This window comes from Dendropsophus ebraccatus, chromosome 1 (assembly GCF_027789765.1).
Source record: "Dendropsophus ebraccatus isolate aDenEbr1 chromosome 1, aDenEbr1.pat, whole genome shotgun sequence".
NCBI lineage: Eukaryota > Metazoa > Chordata > Amphibia > Anura > Hylidae > Dendropsophus > Dendropsophus ebraccatus.
The window spans coordinates 2,620,191-2,639,065 of record NC_091454.1 but is presented as its reverse complement, the minus strand read 5'-3'; the positions used below and the strand labels follow the sequence as shown (position 1 = coordinate 2,639,065).

General features: G+C 53.5%; 1 protein-coding gene across 6 annotated transcripts in view; it reads left to right on the top strand.

Annotated features, from left to right (window-relative positions):
* ABCC9 (ATP binding cassette subfamily C member 9) overlaps positions 1 to 18,875 on the top strand; it is a 127,507-nt gene that overhangs the window by 22,058 nt on the left and 86,574 nt on the right. The gene's annotated exons all lie outside the window — the stretch shown is intronic.

The window sequence follows — 18,875 nt, the reverse complement described above, 5'->3', positions numbered from 1 at the left end:
CTGAGGAGGTTCCGTTGTCTCTGCTCCCTGCTGTCTGTACCTGAGGAGGCTCCGTTGTCTCCGCTCCCTGCTGTCTGTACCTGAGGAGGCGCCATTGTCTCCGCTCCCTGCTGTCTGTACCTGTGAATTAGGAGGCGACGTTGTCTCCGCTCCCTGCTGTCTGTACCTGAGGAGGCTCCGTTGTCTCCGCTCCCTGCTGTCTGTACCTGAGGAGGCGCCGTTGTCTCCGCTCCCTGCTGTCTGTACCTGAGGAGGCTCCGTTGTCTCCGCTCCCTGCTGTCTGTACCTGAGGAGGCTCCGTTGTCTCCGCTCCCTGCTGTCTGTACCTGAGGAGGCTCCGTTGTCTCCGCTGTCTCCGCTCCCTGCTGTCTGTACCTGAGGAGGCTCCGTTGTCTCCGCTCCCTGCTGTCTGTACCTGAGGAGGCTCCGTTGTCTCCGCTCCCTGCTGTCTGTACCTGAGGAGGCTCCGTTGTCTCCGCTCCCTGCTGTCTGTACCTGTGGAGGGGCCGTTGTCTCCGCTCCCTGCTGTCTGTACCTGAGGAGGCGCCGTTGTCTCCGCTTCCTGCTGTCTGTACCTGAGGAGGCGCCGTTGTCTCCGCTCCCTGCTGTCTGTACCTGAGGAGGCTCCGTTGTCTCCGCTCCCTGCTGTCTGTACCTGAGGAGGCTCCGTTGTCTCCGCTCCCTGCTGTCTGTACCTGAGGAGGCTCCGTTGTCTCCGCTCCCTGCTGTCTGTACCTGAGGAGGCTCCGTTGTCTCCGCTCCCTGCTGTCTGTACCTGAGGAGGCGCCGTTGTCTCCGCTCCCTGCTGTCTGTACCTGAGTAGGCGCCGTTGTCTCCGCTCCCTGCTGTCTGTACCTGAGGAGGCTCCGTTGTCTCCGCTCCCTGCTGTCTGTATCTGAGGAGGCTCCGTTGTCTCCGCTCCCTGCTGTCTGTACCTGAGGAGGCGCCGTTGTCTCCGCTCCCTGCTGTCTGTACCTGTGAATTAGGAGGCGACGTTGTCTCCGCTCCCTGCTGTCTGTACCTGAGGAGGCTCCGTTGTCTCCGCTCCCTGCTGTCTGTACCTGAGGAGGCGCCGTTGTCTCCGCTCCCTGCTGTCTGTACCTGAGGAGGCGCCATTGTCTCCGCTCCCTGCTGTCTGTACCTGTGAATTAGGAGGCTCCGTTGTCTCCGCTCCCTGCTGTCTGTACCTGAGGAGGCGCCGTTGTCTCCGCTCCCTGCTGTCTGTACCTGAGGAGGCGCCGTTGTCTCCCCTCCCTGCTGTCTGTACCTGTGAATTAGGAGGCGACGTTGTCTCCGCTCCCTGCTGTCTGTACCTGAGGAGGCTCCGTTGTCTCCGCTCCCTGCTGTCTGTACCTGAGGAGGCGACGTTGTCTCCGCTCCCTGCTGTCTGTACCTGAGGAGGCTCCGTTGTCTCCGCTCCCTGCTGTCTGTACCTGAGTAGGCGCCGTTGTCTCCGCTCCCTGCTGTCTGTACCTGAGGAGGCGCCGTTGTCTCCCCTCCCTGCTGTCTGTACCTGTGAATTAGGAGGCGACGTTGTCTCCGCTCCCTGCTGTCTGTACCTGAGGAGGCTCCGTTGTCTCCGCTCCCTGCTGTCTGTACCTGAGGAGGCTCCGTTGTCTCCGCTCCCTGCTGTCTGTACCTGAGGAGGCTCCGTTGTCTCCGCTCCCTGCTGTCTGTACCTGAGTAGGCACCGTTGTCTCTGCTCCCTGCTGTCTGTACCTGAGTAGGCGCCGTTGTCTCCGCTCCCTGCTGTCTGTACCTGTGAATTAGGAGGCGAAGCTTCCTGATCTATCTCCAGTGTGACCCCCAGTGTAATGGGATTCTATGGTGCCGTCTCCTAATGCACAGGTACGCTCAGCAGGAGAGTTGATTGAACCTCGGGAAATCCTAGGTTTGGTCGAACTCGAACATTCACAAACCTTCCGCATTAGATTGCTGATGTCTTCCCGGTCCGTGGGGAAGGAGGAGACAGCCCGGGTACCGCCTGGAATTCCAGGATTCAGCATAGGTAATAGCCGGGCAGTCTCCTCCTTCCTCACGGACCAGGCAGGCTTCAGCAATCTAATGCAGCATGTTCGTGAATGTTCGAGTTCGACTGGACCTAGGATTTCTCGAGGTTCCATCAACTCCACTCAGTAAGGTATTCCGTCACCTCCAGTAAGGTATCCCGTCACCTCCAGTAAGGTATCCCGTCACCTCCAGTAAGGTATTCCGTCACCCCCAGTTAGGTATCCCGTCACCTCCAGTAAGGTATCCCGTCACCTCCAGTAAGGTATCCCGTCACCTCCAGTAAGGTATCCCGTCACCTCCAGTAAGGTATCCCGTCACCTCCAGTAAGGTATCCCGTCACCTCCAGTAAGGTATCCCGTCACCTCCAGTAAGGTATCCCGTCACCTCCAGTAAGGTATTCCGTCACCTCCAGTAAGGTATCCAGTCACCTCCAGTAAGGTATTCCGTCACCTCCAGTAAGGTATTCCATCACCTCCAGTAAGGTATCCCGTCACCTCCAGTAAGGTATCCCGTCACCTCCAGTAAGGTATTCCGTCACCTCCAGTAAGGTATTCCGTCACCTCCAGTAAGGTATCCCGTCACCTCCAGTAAGGTATTCCGTCACCTCCAGTAAGGTATTCCATCACCTCCAGTAAGGTATTCCGTCACCTCCAGTAAGGTATCCCGTCACCTCCAGTAAGGTATCCCGTCACCTCCAGTAAGGTATTCCGTCACCTCCAGTAAGGTATCCCGTCACCTCCAGTAAGGTATCCCGTCACCTCCAGTAAGGTATCCCGTCACCTCCAGTAAGGTCCGTCACCTCCAGTAAGGTATTCCATCACCTCCAGTAAGGTATCCCGTCACCTCCAGTAAGGTATTCCATCACCTCCAGTAAGGTATCCCGTCACCTCCAGTAAGGTATTCCATCACCTCCAGTAAGGTATCCCGTCACCTGCAGTAAGGTATTCCGTCACCTCCAGTAAGGTATTCCATCACCTCCAGTAAGGTATCCCGTCACCTCCAGTAAGGTATTCCATCACCTCCAGTAAGGTATCCCGTCACCTCCAGTAAGGTATTCCATCACCTCCAGTAAGGTATCCCGTCACCTGCAGTAAGGTATTCCATCACCTCCAGTAAGGTATCCCGTCACCTGCAGTAAGGTATCCCGTCACCTCCAGTAAGGTATCCCGTCACCTCCAGTAAGGTATTTTGTCACCAAATTTAAAATAGAAATAATTTAAAAAAATGACTCCTGTATCATGGTCGCTGTATATACAGATACAGGTGCTTTATAGATTGGTGTAGGGAACCTTGGCTCCCCAGCTGTAGCAAAACTACAACTCCCATCATACATAGACAGTGAAAGCTAAAACTTTGGCTGTCCAGACATGATGGGAGTTGTAGTTCTGCAACAGCTGGAGAGCCAAGGTTCCCTCCCCCTGCAGATAGTAGGTGAGGTTTATATAAATGTGATATATATTTGGAGAGGGCAGTTATTAAGTATAGAATAATGTACAACCAGATCAGACCCCTTAATAAACACTGGACCCCAACTCTCTTGTGTGTCTCCCCCCCAGATTGGGCACCCTTCACCCCCCACCCCAGACTGGGCACCCTTCACCCCCCACCCCAGACTGGGCACCCTTCACCCCCCACCCCAGACTGGGCACCCTTTAACCCCCCTCCCCAGACTGGGCACCCTTCACCCCCCCACCCCAGACTGGGCACCCTTCACCCCCTCCCCAGACTGGGCACCCTTTAACCCCTCCTCCCCAGACTGGGCACCCTTCACCCCTCTCCCCAGACTGGGCACCCTTTAACCCCCCCTCCCTAGACTGGGCACCCTTCACCCCCCCTCCCCAGACTGGGCACCTTTCACCCCCCCTCCCCAGACTAGGCACCCTTCACCCCCCCTCCCTAGACAGGGCACCCTTTAACCCCCCCTCCCCAGACTAGGCACCCTTCACCCCCCCTCCCCAGACTAGGCACCCTTCACCCCCCTCCCCAGACTGTGCACCCTTTAACCCCCCCTCCCCAGACTAGGCACCCTTTAACCCCCCCCTCCCCAGACTAGGCACCCTTCACCCCCCTCCCCAGACTGTGCACCCCTCACCCCCCTCCCCAGACTGGGCACCTTTCACCCCCCTCCCCAGACTAGGCACCCTTCACCCCCCTCCCCAGACTAGGCACCCTTCACCCCCCTCCCCAGACTGGGCACCCTTCACCCCCCTCCCCAGACTGTGCACCCTTCACCCCCCTCCCCAGACTGGGCACCTTTCACCCCCCTCCCCAGACTAGGCACCCTTCACCCCCCTCCCCAGACTGGGCACCTTTCACCCCCCTCCCCAGACTAGGCACCCTTCACCACCCTCCCCAGACTGTGCACCCTTCACCCCCCTCCCCAGACTAGGCACCCTTCACCCCCCTCCCCAGACTGGGCACCCTTCACCCCCCTCCCCAGACTGTGCACCCTTCACCCCCCTCCCCAGACTGTGCACCCCTGATTGTCCTCCCCTTCCCACACACCTGTATCTTCTTTCTTTCTCCTCCATAGTGCAGTGTACATACAGGACCTATGTATAGTCATAGTCACATAGTCACATGTCAAGGTCCTTCACCGTCTGCACAATAACTTTGCTGTACTGTTTCCTGGCTGCTGTTTGGCAAATTATAGCTAAACAGCAGCCAGGAGACAATACAGTATGGGAAATAGCTCTGCTGATCAAGTTATCGTCCCCGTCCTCCCCACACTGACAGAGGGCAGAAGCTTCCAGGCTGCCTCATCCACTGTCATCCTCTCTCTGCTCCCTGTGATGGCGCCCCCCCTGGTCTCTGTGCCCGGGGCAGCTACCCCCTTTGCCCCCCCCCCTAGCTACGGCCCTGACAGGGGGCGGGGCTGTGACTACCTCTCTACACACAGACTGCTAGGATACCCCATACCGCGTGAATGGTGCTGGCCAAAATAACTGCACGGACAACAGTTCCAATTTAAGTGGACGGGGTCGGCCACAGCTTTATTAAGGTATAACCGTAAATTAGCAACTCTTCATCGGGGTTGTGCCAGCCGTCGGAAGGCCGACGGGCAATGCCTCCATTTCCTTTTTTCTTATTCACCGCGACGGGGGGGCTCGGCTAAGCCTAGACCGAGCTCCGACCCCCCCCCAGGATATATAGGGCCTGTTCCACCCCGTCCTGAAGCCCAGATAGAAATATGTCCAAACCTATATCGTTAAGGTGGGTTCCATCTGATATCATCAATCTACGGTTATCTCCCTCCAATTGCCTATGGCAAACTACCACACCCCCGTTTGCCCGCTTGAATCTAGACGTGCGAGCATTGACTGTCCTACGAGCCCTCTCCATTGCAGCCGCATCCCTGGCTCCTTGCCACTTGACCCGGGAAACTATTTCCGACCACACCAACACGACCTCATTAAAGAAGCCCGGCAGTCTCTCCAGGTCAGAACGAATGATGGTCAACAATTAATTCAAACGAAGCAAACACAAATCATTCCCCCCAGCATGGATGACCAGAACCATTGGGGAACGAACTGAACGTCCTATCTCGATAGCCTGGGACAGGACCTCGGACCAACGCAGCCCCTTAACTCCTTTCCAGTGCACCTCCAGATCCCGGAAACCAAGAGACCTGCCTCCAGGGCGATGCGCCGCTCTCTGTGCCGCCCAATATATATACGAGTGGCCAATTAGCCATACCACCGGACGTCTAGGAACTGCAAGAAAAAAAATTAGCAAAGAAGCTCCGGCCTAACATAAGAGGCGTAGCATGCTGTCCTCCAGCGCCCTATCCTCTTCACCTGCTCTTCAGACAACCCTGCTCTAGCTGCTTCCGTAGCCGCGCCAATTCTAAAGGAATGCGTCCCAAACTCAGCCTGGGGGGCGCCCACCGCCTCCAAGGCCTTTTTCATTAACGCTTGAAACTGGTATCTAGATAAGGGAACACCATCCGCATGCACCAAAAATTGATTGCACTGAGGACGGGCAGCCATGTACCTAGAGACAATGCTAACGGGACACGCAGGACCCTGTACAGGGGATAAAGAGAGCCAGGAACCCAGACCCAAAAGATCCGTCTTGGATCTACGGACCCTGACCCTGAGCGCTCCGTTGGAGACTAACAAGTCCTCGGTCAAGAGGCCACCCGAACGGAGACTCGACGGAGGGACCAACTCACTGACTCTCAGAGCCCCATAGAAGGCCAGGACAAAGGCAGCAGAAAACAGTAGGGCTTCAAACTCTGTCCGACATAACTTATCTAACTGATTTAACAACCGAACTAACAATGAATAAGATATCGGCCTGCGGCTATTCTTTGGGGTCTGACTCCTCCTCCAGCCTTTAAGGGCCTGGCGGATTGTGAAATTGCTGGAAATGTCCGCCCAACCTCGCAACTTAAAATGGAATTTAACGCCAGCTATCCTACGCTGCGCAACCACACCTGATAGTCCTTTGTCCTGGAGAGATAGAAAATACTCAACCGTGGCAGACACACGGTCGTCCTCGTTCAGAATGACATTCCTAGAACCAACACAACCCAACCACTCAGCCCACGCCTTACCATACGCGGACCATGTCGATTGAGACACCGAAGCCTGTACTAGTGGGAGCAGCCGCGTGTCACTAAGTCCCAGAGGTGCTGCGGGCATGTCATTCCGTGCTGAGCCGCTTCCGGACGGAGCTGCCGAAAAACCTGCCAATCAAAACGGGATAAAGCGTCAGCAACCACATTTTATTTTCCTGGAACATGTTGGGCCCTGAACACAATATTATACTCCAAGCAACGCAGAACTAAGTGTCGCAACAAAGATAATACAGGGAGGGAAGACGAAGTTAACTTATTAATACAGAAAACGACACTGAGGTTGTCGGTCCAAAAGCATACTCGTCTGTTAGCCAGAGCTCGTCCCCAAAGGTCAACAGCAACCACTATGGGAAAGAGCTCCAGCAGCGTGAGGTTCCGACAGAAACCGAGCTCCCGCCAGTCCCGAGGCCACGCCCCGGCACACCACTTGTTGCCTAGGATGGCCCCAAAACCGCAGGAACCAGCCGCGTCAGTGAACAGTTCCAATTCGTCGCTGGAAACCTCCTGAGAGGGCCAGCAAGTGCGGCCATTATAGGAACCCAAAAATACCTTCCACACTAATAAGTCAGCCTTCAAGGCGGCGGTCAGATGAATGCGGTGGCTGGGAAGCCTGACTCCCCTGGTGGACAGCGATAAACGCCTGCAGAAAACCCTGCCCATTGGCATAATCCTGCATGCGAACACCAACAATCCCAACAGGGATTGAATCTGTTGTAAGGTGACCTTACGCACAGACATGAAGCCATCAATCAGAGAAGCCAAGCGAGCCAGCTTGTCCGCCGGAAGGTGGAAAACCATGTCAATGGAATCAAGCTCGATTCCTAGAAAAGACAGCGAAGTTGCCGGGCCTTCCGTCTTATCCCTGGCAATGGGCACCCCGAACTTGCGCATATAAAAAAGGAAGATGTTCAACAGAAAACGGCACCAATTGGAATCTGCTGGGGCAACAAACAAAAAATCATCCAAATAATGAATGATCGCATTACTCCCTGTTTCATAGCGCACCACCCACTCGAGAAAAGAACTGAACATCTCGAAGAAGTGACACGAAATGGAACAACCCATAGGGAGACAAGTGTCATAGTAATACAAACAGTTTATCTGAAAACCCAGCAGATGATAGCATTCCGGGTGAACCGGGAGAAGACGAAAGGCAGACTGGATATCTGACTTCGCAAGGAGGGCACCGCGGCCAGCCGCCACAAGAAGGCGAACAGCGCTATCAAAGGAAACATAAGAGACCGCAGCATCCTCCTTGGGAATCCCGTCGTTGACAGAACTGCCCTTTGGATGAGAAAGGTGATGAATCAAACGAAACTTACCAACTTCTTTTTTTGGGACAACACCGAGAGGGGACACTCTCAAATTCTCAAAAGGAGGGAAAACAAAAGGACCCTCAACCCTGCCCAGGGCTAACTCTTGACTAACCTTTTCAACGAGGACCTCATGTGCCTCCCGGGCAGATTTCAGATTGTCTGCCCACATCGGAAAGGGAGAAAAATAGAAAGGTATGAAAAACCCGTAGGTAAAACCGTTTAACAATTGACGAGCAGCAACATGCTTAGGATAGCTACTTAGCCACGGACGCATCACGTCCACGCTCACCGGGGTCTTTCCCGTCAGCACCCGCTGCCGGCTTTCCTGGCAGTTTAGAACGCTGACACCTAACCGCCGCGTGTTGCCCCCCGCAAGAGGAGCATTCGTGGCAGAACTTACAAAGTCCGTAGAACCTGCAATGGCCCTCATTAAAAAGCCAGCAGGTTCCTGGCCGTCGCACGGCCACTGCCCCCGGAACTGCGGCTGCTGAGGCAGTGGCCGCTGAGGGAAAGGGATTGCTCTTTTGAGCCATCATCAGGCGCAGCCACACGTCAGTGGCCTTAACCCCCCACCCGATTTCTGGCTGCAAAGCGAGGCGGCGGCAAAATTCCTCGTCATACCGCCACCAGGCGCTACCCCCGTGTGATTTAAAAGCGCTATAAATGGAGTCCATGTAAATGAAAAGCTCGGAGCAACGCTCCGGATGCTTCGTGCCCATAACACAACCCAGTACCGAGAACGCCTGCAGCCAGTTGTTTATGGTTTTTGCGACTTTCGGTCTTTTATCATAACGGTCAGTAGCAACCTTTCGCTCTTTGTCGACGGTATGCTGATCCGTAGTGATCAAGGACCAAATATCAACATATTGGTTGTCCCAGATCTTTGTCTTAGTGTCGTCATCTAAATGCGTGCCCAGCGGGCTGATCCCACGGAAAAAAGCGTCCTTCTGGACGCCAGCTTTCACCGGAGGCTGCTTAGCTCCGGCCTGAGGCAGAGGGACAGGATCAATTTTGCTGAGAATTGCCTTAAGGGCAGGGACGATATCACCAGCCCCCCCTCCCCATGCCCGTGCAAAGTCAAACTCACCCCCAACTGCAGACGACGACTGACCAGGCATCTCCTGAGGAATGGACATCATGCTTGAAGACAGCATCGGTGCTGCCAGTACCGTCTGGACCGGAGCCGGAGGAGCTGACGGCAGAGTCTGCGCCGCCGGAGCTGCAGCTTCTGGCCTTACTGAGCTGCACGGACTCCTCTTTCGGTGTGAAGGCTCCCGCCTTTTCTTGCTACGAGCTGACTCCCCATCAGAGCTCGAGGGGGTACATGACGAGGACCTTGAGGAAGGGGAGCGCCACCTAGAACTTCTGGAGCGCCTCGAACGGCTCCGTCGTCTAGACTCCCTGTGGTGACGTCGGGAATAGCGGCTCCTAGAGTCGCGGGATCTATGGCGCCTATGCCTGGCAGATCCTCTGGATGATGCATAAGATGGCGAGCGGGAGCGCCTATGCCCGCACACGCTGGCACGAGACCCCTCACACACTTGCGAAGTCACAGGCAGCCGCTCCCTACAGGAGGCCTGATCACAACCACGCTGCGCGGTAAAGCCTAACGCAGCGGGGGGCTGGCAAGGCGGCATGAGCGGGGGGGGGGTTATTGTCGGGGGGGGAGGGGGGGTACCGCAGGTGGTGGGACAGGAAGGGGGGGAAGAGCAGTCAGCCTGCTGCAAGGGGCTGGAAGAGCTGCACTCACCAGACTCATGGGAGGCAGGGGAGGCACAGGCCTGGTTACCCATCCTAGCTGACAATGGAGGGAGGGGGGGACCAGACACTGGGGAGGACTGAGTGGCCGCAATACCGCTGGACACTATACCGGCAGCGCGGGCGCAAGGGGAGGAGCCAACGGCAGCGCGACCGGAAGTGACGCCGGCGCGACCGCTACTTAGGCTCCACCACCTCCCCCCCCGCCGGCGCCGGGCAGAGAGCGGGGGACTGGGGCTAAGGCGTGCGGGTGGGCGGATACGCCGAGCGGACCGCCTGCCACCTCTGGGCACATCATGACCCGATTCTGCCCCCAAGCCAGCCAGCAGGCGGCCGAGGAAGGACGGGTCCTGCTGCAACTGCAGCCGCAGCGCATCGGTCAGATCCTGCTCCTGAGACATCACGCACAGAGACTCACAAACTCCTGTGGTGGCCAAGCGGAAAGAGGGTAAGCCCGCCCCTTACCCGGGCTTACCACCTATCTCCTCCCACCGCCTGCCCTTTCCTGGCAACACTCCTCCCCACCATTCCGACCGGAACTCCCACCATATGCAACTATCCGTACCCAGCCCCATTCACAGACCATTAACCCCTTGCTCTCACCACCGCCCCATCAGTCCAAGACACCATGCCTTATACAGGCTGGTGTCCAATAGGATATACAGGGGGCGGGGCTGTGACTACTTCTGTATACACAGGATATACAGGGGGCGGGGCTGTGACTACTTCTGTATACACAGGATATACAGGGGGAGGGGCTGTGACTACCTCTCTATACACAGGATATACAGGGGGCGGGGCTGTGACTGCCTCTATACACAGGATATACAGGGGGCGGGGCTGTGACTACCTTTCTATACACAGGATATACAGGGGGCGGGGCTGTGACTACCTCTCTATACACAGGATATACAGGGGGCGGGGCTATGACTACCTCTCTCTACACAGGATATACAGAAGGCGGAGCTGTGACTACCTCTCTATACACAGGATATACAGGGGGCGGGGCTGTGACTACCTCTCTATACACAGGATATACAGGGGGCGGGGCTGTGACTACCTCTCTCTACACAGGATATACAGAAGGCGGGGCTGTGACTACCTCTCTATACACAGGATATACAGGGGGCGGGGCTGTGACTACCTCTCTATACACAGGATATACAGGGGGCGGGGCTGTGACTACCTCTCTATACACAGGATATACAGGGGGCGGGGCTGTGACTACCTCTCTATACACAGGATATACAGGGGCCGGGCTGTGACTACCTCTCTATACACAGGATATACAGGGTGCGGGGCTGTGACTACCTCTCTATACACAGGATATACAGGGGGCGGGGCTGTGACTACCTCTCTATACACAGGATATACAGGGGCCGGGCTGTGACTACCTCTCTATACACAGGATATACAGGGGGCGGGGCTGTGACTACCTCTCTATACACAGGATATACAGGGGCCGGGCTGTGACTACCTCTCTATACACAGGATATACAGGGGGCGGGGCTGTGACTACCTCTATACATAAGATATACAGGGTGCGGGGCTGTGACTACCTCTCTATACACAGGATATACAGGGGGCGGGGCTGTGACTACCTCTCTCTACACAGGATATACAGAAGGCGGGGCTGTGACTACCTCTCTATACACAGGATATACAGGGGGCGGGGCTGTGACTACCTCTATACACAGGATATACAGGGGGCGGGGCTGTGACTACCTCTCTATACACAGGATATACAGGGGGCGGGGCTGTGACTACCTCTCTATACACAGGATATACAGGGGCCGGGCTGTGACTACCTCTCTATACACAGGATATACAGGGGGCGGGGCTGTGACTACCTCTCTATACACAGGATATACAGGGGGCGGCTGTAACTACCTCTCTCTACACAGGATATACAGGGGGTGGGGCTGTGACTACCTCTCTATACACAGGATATACAGGGGGTGGGGCTGTGACTACCTCTCTACACAGCAGGGGCTGGCTGGCAAATTTTAGCCCGGGGGGCAAGCACACAGCACTGGCCCATGAGTAGCAGGCTGGCGGCCCATCCTTTAAGGACCACTCTGGCCCTTACCTATAACATCTTCGTCATTTGTGACCAAATATCCTACTGTGCCCTGTGAAGGGATCAGAAGTCACTTTCCTGTATAAGTCTATGGGGCGGCTCAGCGATGACACGGAACGTACCCATAGACAGATGCAAGGAATGCTGGGTGACCTCTATCGTACTGAGTATATGATGCTGGAAAGCTGGTTGACCTTCATCAAACTGAGTATAAGATGCTGATAAAGCTGGGTGATCTCCATCATACTGAGTATAAGATGCTGGAAAGCTGGGTGACCTCCATCATACTGAGTATAGGATGGTGAGAAAGCTGGGTGACCTCCATCCTACTGACTATAAGATGCTGGGAAAGCTGGGTGACCTCCATCATACTGAGTATAGGATGGTGAGAAAGCTGGGTGACCTCCATCCTACTGACTATAAGATGCTGGGAAAGCTGGGTGACCTCCATCATACTGAGTATAGGATGGTGAGAAAGCTGGGTGACCTCCATCCTACTGACTATAAGATGCTGGGAAAGCTGGGTGACCTCCATCATACTGAGTATAGGATGGTGAGAAAGCTGGGTGACCTCCATCCTACTGACTATAAGATGCTGGGAAAGCTGGGTGACCTCCATCATACTGAGTATAGGATGGTGAGAAAGCTGGGTGACCTCCATCCTACTGACTATAAGATGCTGGGAAAGCTGGGTGACCTCCATCATACTGAGTATAGGATGGTGAGAAAGCTGGGTGACCTCCATCCTACTGACTATAAGATGCTGGGAAAGCTGGGTGACCTCCATCATACTGAGTATAAGATGGTGAGAAAGCTGGGTGACCTCCATTATACTGAGGATAAGATGGTGGGAAAGCTGGGTGACCTCCATCATACTGACTATAAGATGCTGGGAAAGCTGGGTGACCTCCATCATACTGAGTATAAGATGGTGGAAAAGCTGGGTGACCTCCATTATACTGACTACAAATACAAGATGCTGGGAAAGCTGGGGTTTCTGTATTTTTTTTTACTGCTGTGGTCCTGTGGGTATAGGCATTCCTCTTTTTAGAACACCCCCCATTAGTAAAAATAATAATAAACAAAACAACAAACACACATACTTATATGTATCCTCTATGTACTCCTGTATATATGTATCCTCTATGTACTCCTGTATATGTCTCCTCCTGTATATATGTCCCCTCTATGTACTGCTGTGTATGTCTACTCCTGTATATATGTATCCTCTATGTACTGCTGTATATATGTATCCTCTATGTACTGCTGTGTAGGTCTCCTCCTGTGTATGCCTATATACATTATATGAGGGAATATGCAATGCAGGAAAATTTGGATCAGTGTAACTATATATATATATATATATATATATATATATATATATATACACACACAGGAGGAGACATACACAGCAGTACATAGAGGGGACATATATACAGGAGTACATAGAGGAGACATATATACAGCAGTACATAGAGGAGACATATATACAGCAGTACAGAGGAGACATATATACAGCAGTACATAGAGGATGCATATATACAGGAGTACATAGAGGATATATGATGTATCCTCTATGTACTCCTGTATATATGTATCATCTATATACTTCTGTATATATGTCTCCTCTATGTACTACTGTATATACTGTATGTATCATCTATATACTTCTGTATATATGTCTTCTCTATGTACTCCTGTATATATGCATACCCTCCAACTTTTGAAAGAGGGACATAGCCACGCCCATAACTGCGCTCTATGACCCCATAGCCACATCATCTATTACCATTATATAAGTAACAAATATTATCACCACTCCTTCACCACATACGGTAGTTACTTATACCACCATACCACTGGTGCCTCCATCTAGGTAGGGTGTAGTAGTGGAGGTATAGTGAATAAGGGGTGTAGTAGTACAGGTAAAGATGAGGGGTGAGGCAGTACAGGTATAGATATGGGGGGTATTAGTAATACAGATGAGGGGCATTAGTAGTAGTAGTACAGGTAAAGATGAGGGGTGTAGTAGTAGTCAGGCCCGGACTGGTAATCTGGCAAGGCGGGCAAATGCCCGCTGGGCTGGCCAGATTACCAGTCCGTGGGCCGCCCGGCTGTCTTATCACCGCTGCGGCCCGCTCCTGACATGCTCCTCCGCTCCAATCCAATCAACGTGGGGCCGATGCGGCCCCTCGTTGATTGGCGGAGCACGTCAGGAGCGGGCCAGCCGAGGCGAGGTGAGCGGGCTGTGGTGGCGGGAGGGGGCTGCGGTGGCGTGTCTCTGCCCTGTTATCCCCCCCCCCCCCCCCAAGTGCCGAGGGCCGCAGACGTGCCGCGCGCAGGCACGTCTGCAGCCACCTCCACCAGGCCCCCAGCGGTGACGTCACTTCCCTGACGCGCCGCTGAGGACCTGGAGGAGAGAGAGGACGAGCCGCCGCCGCCGTGGACCGAAGATGCAGCCGAGGAAGAAGCTGCTGGGAGCGAGGTGAGGTGAGAATGTTTTTTTGTTTGTTTTTTTAACCCCTTCACATGTGGCCATGCAGGGGGGCTATTCTATATAGGAGGGGGGTGCAGGGGGGGCTATTCCATATTGGAGGAGGATGCAGGGGGTCTATTCTATACAGGAGGGGGTGCAGGGGGCTATTCTATATGGGAGGGGGATGCAGGGGGCTATTCTATACAGGAGGGGGTGCAGGGGGCTATTCTATATGGGAGGGGGATGCAGGGGGCTATTCTATACAGGAGGGGGATGCAGGGGGGCTATTCTATATGGAGGGGGATGCAGGGGGCTATTCTATAGAGGAGGGGGTGCAGGGGGCTATTCTATACAGGAGGGGGTGCAGGGGGGGCTATTCTATATGGAGGGGGATGCAGGGGGCTATTCTATATAGGAGGGGGGTGCAGGGGGCTATTCTATATGGAGGGGGATGCAGGGGGGCTATTCTATAGAGGAGGGGGTGCAGGGGGCTATTCTGTATGGGAGGGGGTGCAGGGGGGCTATTCTATATGGAGGGGGATGCAGGGGGCTATTCTATATAGGAGGGGGGTGCAGGGGGGCTATTCTATATGGAGGGGGATGCAGGGGGCTATTCTATATAGGAGGGGGGTGCAGGGGGGCTATTCTATATGGAGGGGGATGCAGGGGGCTATTCTATAGAGGAGGGGGTGCAGGGGGCTATTCTATATGGGAGGGGGATGCAGGGGGCTATTCTATACAGGAGGGGGTGCAGGGGGGGCTATTCTATATGGGAGGGGGATGCAGGGGGGCTATTCTATACAGGAGGGGGATGCAGGGGGCTATTCTATAGAGGAGGGGGTGCAGGGGGCTATTCTATACAGGAGGGGGTGCAGGGGGCTATTCTATAGAGGAGGGGGTGCAGGGGGCTATTCTATACAGGAGGGGGATGCAGGGGGCTATTCTATAGAGGAGGGGGTGCAGGGGGCTATTCTATACAGGAGGGGGATGCAGGGGGCTATTCTATAGAGGAGGGGGTGCAGGGGGCTATTCTATACAGGAGGGGGTGCAGGGGGCTATTCTATACGGGAGGGGGATGCAGGGGGCTATTCTATATGGGAGGGGGATGCAGGAGGGCTATTCTATATAGCAGGGGGATGCAGGGGGCTATTCTATACAGGAGGGGGATGCAGGGGGGCTATTCTATATGGGAGGGGGATGCAGGGGGCTATTCTATACAGGAGGGGGTGCAGGGGGGCTATTCTATATGGGAGGGGGATGCAGGGGGCTATTCTGTATAGGAGGGGGGTGCAGGGGGGCTATTCTGTATGGGAGGGGGATGCAGGGGGGCTATTCTATATGGGAGGGGGATGCAGGGGGGCTATTCTATATGGGAGGGGGATGCAGGGGGGCTATTCTATACAGGAAGGGGATGCAGGGGGCTATTCTTTATGGGAGGGGGATGCAGGGGGGCTATTCTATATGGGAGGGGGATGCAGGGGGCTATTCCATATGGGAGGGGGATGCAGGGGGGCTATTCTATACAGGAGGGGGGTGCAGGGGGGCTATTCTGTATGGGAGGGGGATGCAGGGGGGCTATTCTATATAGGAGGGGGGTGCAGGGGGGCTATTCTATATGGGAGGGGGATGCAGGGGGCTATTCTGTATAGGAGGGGGTGCAGGGGGGCTATTCTGTATGGGAGGGGGATGCAGGGGGGCTATTCTATATAGGAGGGGGGTGCAGGGGGGCTATTCTATATGGGAGGGGGATGCAGGGGGGCTATTCTATATTGGAGGGGGATGCAGGGGGGGCTATTCTATATGGGAGGGGGATGCAGGGGGGCTATTCTGTATGGGAGGGGGATGCAGGGGGGCTATTCTATACAGGAGGGGATGCAGGGGGCTATTCTATATGGGAGGGGGATGCAGGGGACTATTCTATATGGGAGGGGGATGCAGGGGACTATTCTATATGGGAGGGGGATGCAGGGGGCTATTCTATATGGAGGGATGCAGGGGGCTATTCTATATGGAGGGGGATGCAGGGGGCTATTCTATATGGAGGGGGATGCAGGGGGCTATTCTATATAGGAGGGGGATGCAGGGGGGCTATTCTATATGGGGGGATGTACAGCAGGGGGGCTATTCTATATAGGGGGATGTACAGCAGGGGGTCTATTCTATATGGGGGGATGTACAGCAGGGGGACTATTCTATATGGGGGGGATGTACAGCAGGGGGGCTATTCTATATGGGGGGGGGGATGTATAGATGAGGATGTTGCTGGAGCATGAAGCCTAAAATGTCTGTCTGGCAGATCCCGTGGAGAGGAGTCCTGGCCAGAGAAGCCTTCATGATGGCCGGAGCCAGATGGAGAAGAAAAGGAAAAGTGGACGTTTGGTCATGCAGAGAAGACGCCTACTGTGAGTGACAGGATGTAATTGCACTATAATCACTTATCAGGTCTGCAGAACCTTTATACAGCTGGGATCTACCTCAGTATCAGGGGTGTCAAACTCCGGCCCTCCAGGTGTTGCAAAACTACAATTCCCACCATGCTTTAGCTGTCCAGGCATGATGGGATTTGTAGTTCTGTAACAGCTGGAGGGCCGGAGTGTGACATCTGTGTTCTATTGTCACTGTTCTGGGAGAATATTGGTCTTTATATAGTGGCTGTTATTTGGTGCCAGTATAGTGGTATTATCCAGTCACTGTATGCTGCGGGCAGTGGGCATGGTGTGATGGTATGGTGAGGGTATTATCCAGTCACCGTATGCTGAGGGTAGTGGGCATGGTGTGATGGTATAGTGGTATTATCCAGTCACTGTATGGTGAGAGTAGTGGGCATGGTGTGATGGTATTACTCGTATTATTGGTAATATTAGTGTTGGTATGGTGTGATGGTATAGTGGTATTATCCAGTCACCGTATGCTGAGGGCAGTGGGCATGGTGTGATGGTATAATGGTATTATCCAGTCACTGTATGGTGAGGGTAGTGGGCATGGTGTGGTGGTATAGTGGTATTATCCAGTCACTGTATGGTGAGGGTAGTGGGCATGGTGTGGTGGTATAGTGGTATTATCCAGTCACCGTATGCTGAGGGTAGTGGGCATGGTGTGATGGTATAGTGGTATTATCCAGTCACTGTATGGTGAGAGTAGTGGGCATGGTGTGATGGTATTACTCGTATTATTGGTAATATTAGTGTTGTATATAGTGGATTGTATTCAGTCACAGTGTAGCGGTATTAGTCATTATGTGGTGATAATGGCAGTGCTCATGGTGTGGTGATATTATTTGTTACTTATATACTGGTAGTATTGGCAGTATTGGTGGGTTTGCTTAATAACAGTATGGCAGTAACGGGTACACTATGGTGATATTTGCTTACTGGTGTTATTAACTATGACAGTGTTATCATGCACATAAAATTCTTACCTATGTTACCATTATATATCCTTCAATTTTTCATGTGGCCCTACTGATAGATAGATGGATAGATAGATATCCAGTAGGAAATGGCTAACTAGCAGCTTATTATGTAGCTTTGACCGCCATTATATGGAGTGCAGACATAGTCAGGATAAAAGGGATTTAAAAAATATAGTAACTTTTGTCCAAAATCAGCACCACCCTGTCCTCAGACTGTGTATGGTTATTACAACTTGGCTCCATTCACTTCAATGGAACTGAGCTGCAATACCTCACACAAACTGAAGAAGAGTGTGGCGCTATTTCTGGAAGAAGGTGGCCATGTTTTTCTCCTATAAAGGGAATCTGTGAGGTCCGTACCAGGTCTAGGGCTGTAGATCTCAGCAGACAGATGTGAGCGAGATATCACAGACAGGACCTTTAGTCCAGTGTAAACTTATATAATTGTCCTTTTCATTTCCAACTAAAGTTTCACAACAGCAGCGGCAGCAGCAGCCCCACCCTATACGTCCATCAGTCAGAGCAGGAAGGGGCGGGGCAGAAGGTGCTGCTGTGGCTCCACCTCTGTGACACTTCAGCTGGTAATGAAAAGAACGATTATAGAGGTTTACACTGGACTAAAGATCCAGTCCCTGACCTGTACGCTGGGATCTACAGCTGTGTACCTGGAATAGACCCCACAGGTTTCCTTTAAGGGCACGTTCATACCTAATCCAATGCGGATTTGATGCTTCTGATTTAATCAGTTGAATGAGTGCATATATATGCCACATCAAATCCACAGCAGATCATGTTATAGCATTATTTTTAGGTGCTGATGGTGGGGTTCACATGTTTAAGGGAGTAGTGGGGACATGGATAAATGAAGCAGAATTTGCTACAGCTCGTATTTTACACGGCTATCCATGATATATAGGGAAGGATATGGTATGTGGGCTGCTGGGGTTTGATTGCCAGGGCTGATTTTAAGTCCCAGTCCGGCCCTGGTAGTAGTACAGGTAAAGATGAGGGGTGTAGTAGTAGTACAGGTAAAGATGAGGGGTGTAGTAGTAGTACAGGTAAAGATGAGGGGTGTAGTAGTACAGGTAAAGATGAGGGGTGTAGTAGTACAGGTAAAGATGAGGGGTGAGGTAGTACAGGTATAAATGAGGGGTGTATTAGTAGTACAGATGAGGGGGATTAGTAGTACAGGTACAGATGTGGGCTGTAGTAGTACAGGTAAAGATGAGGGGTGTAGTAGT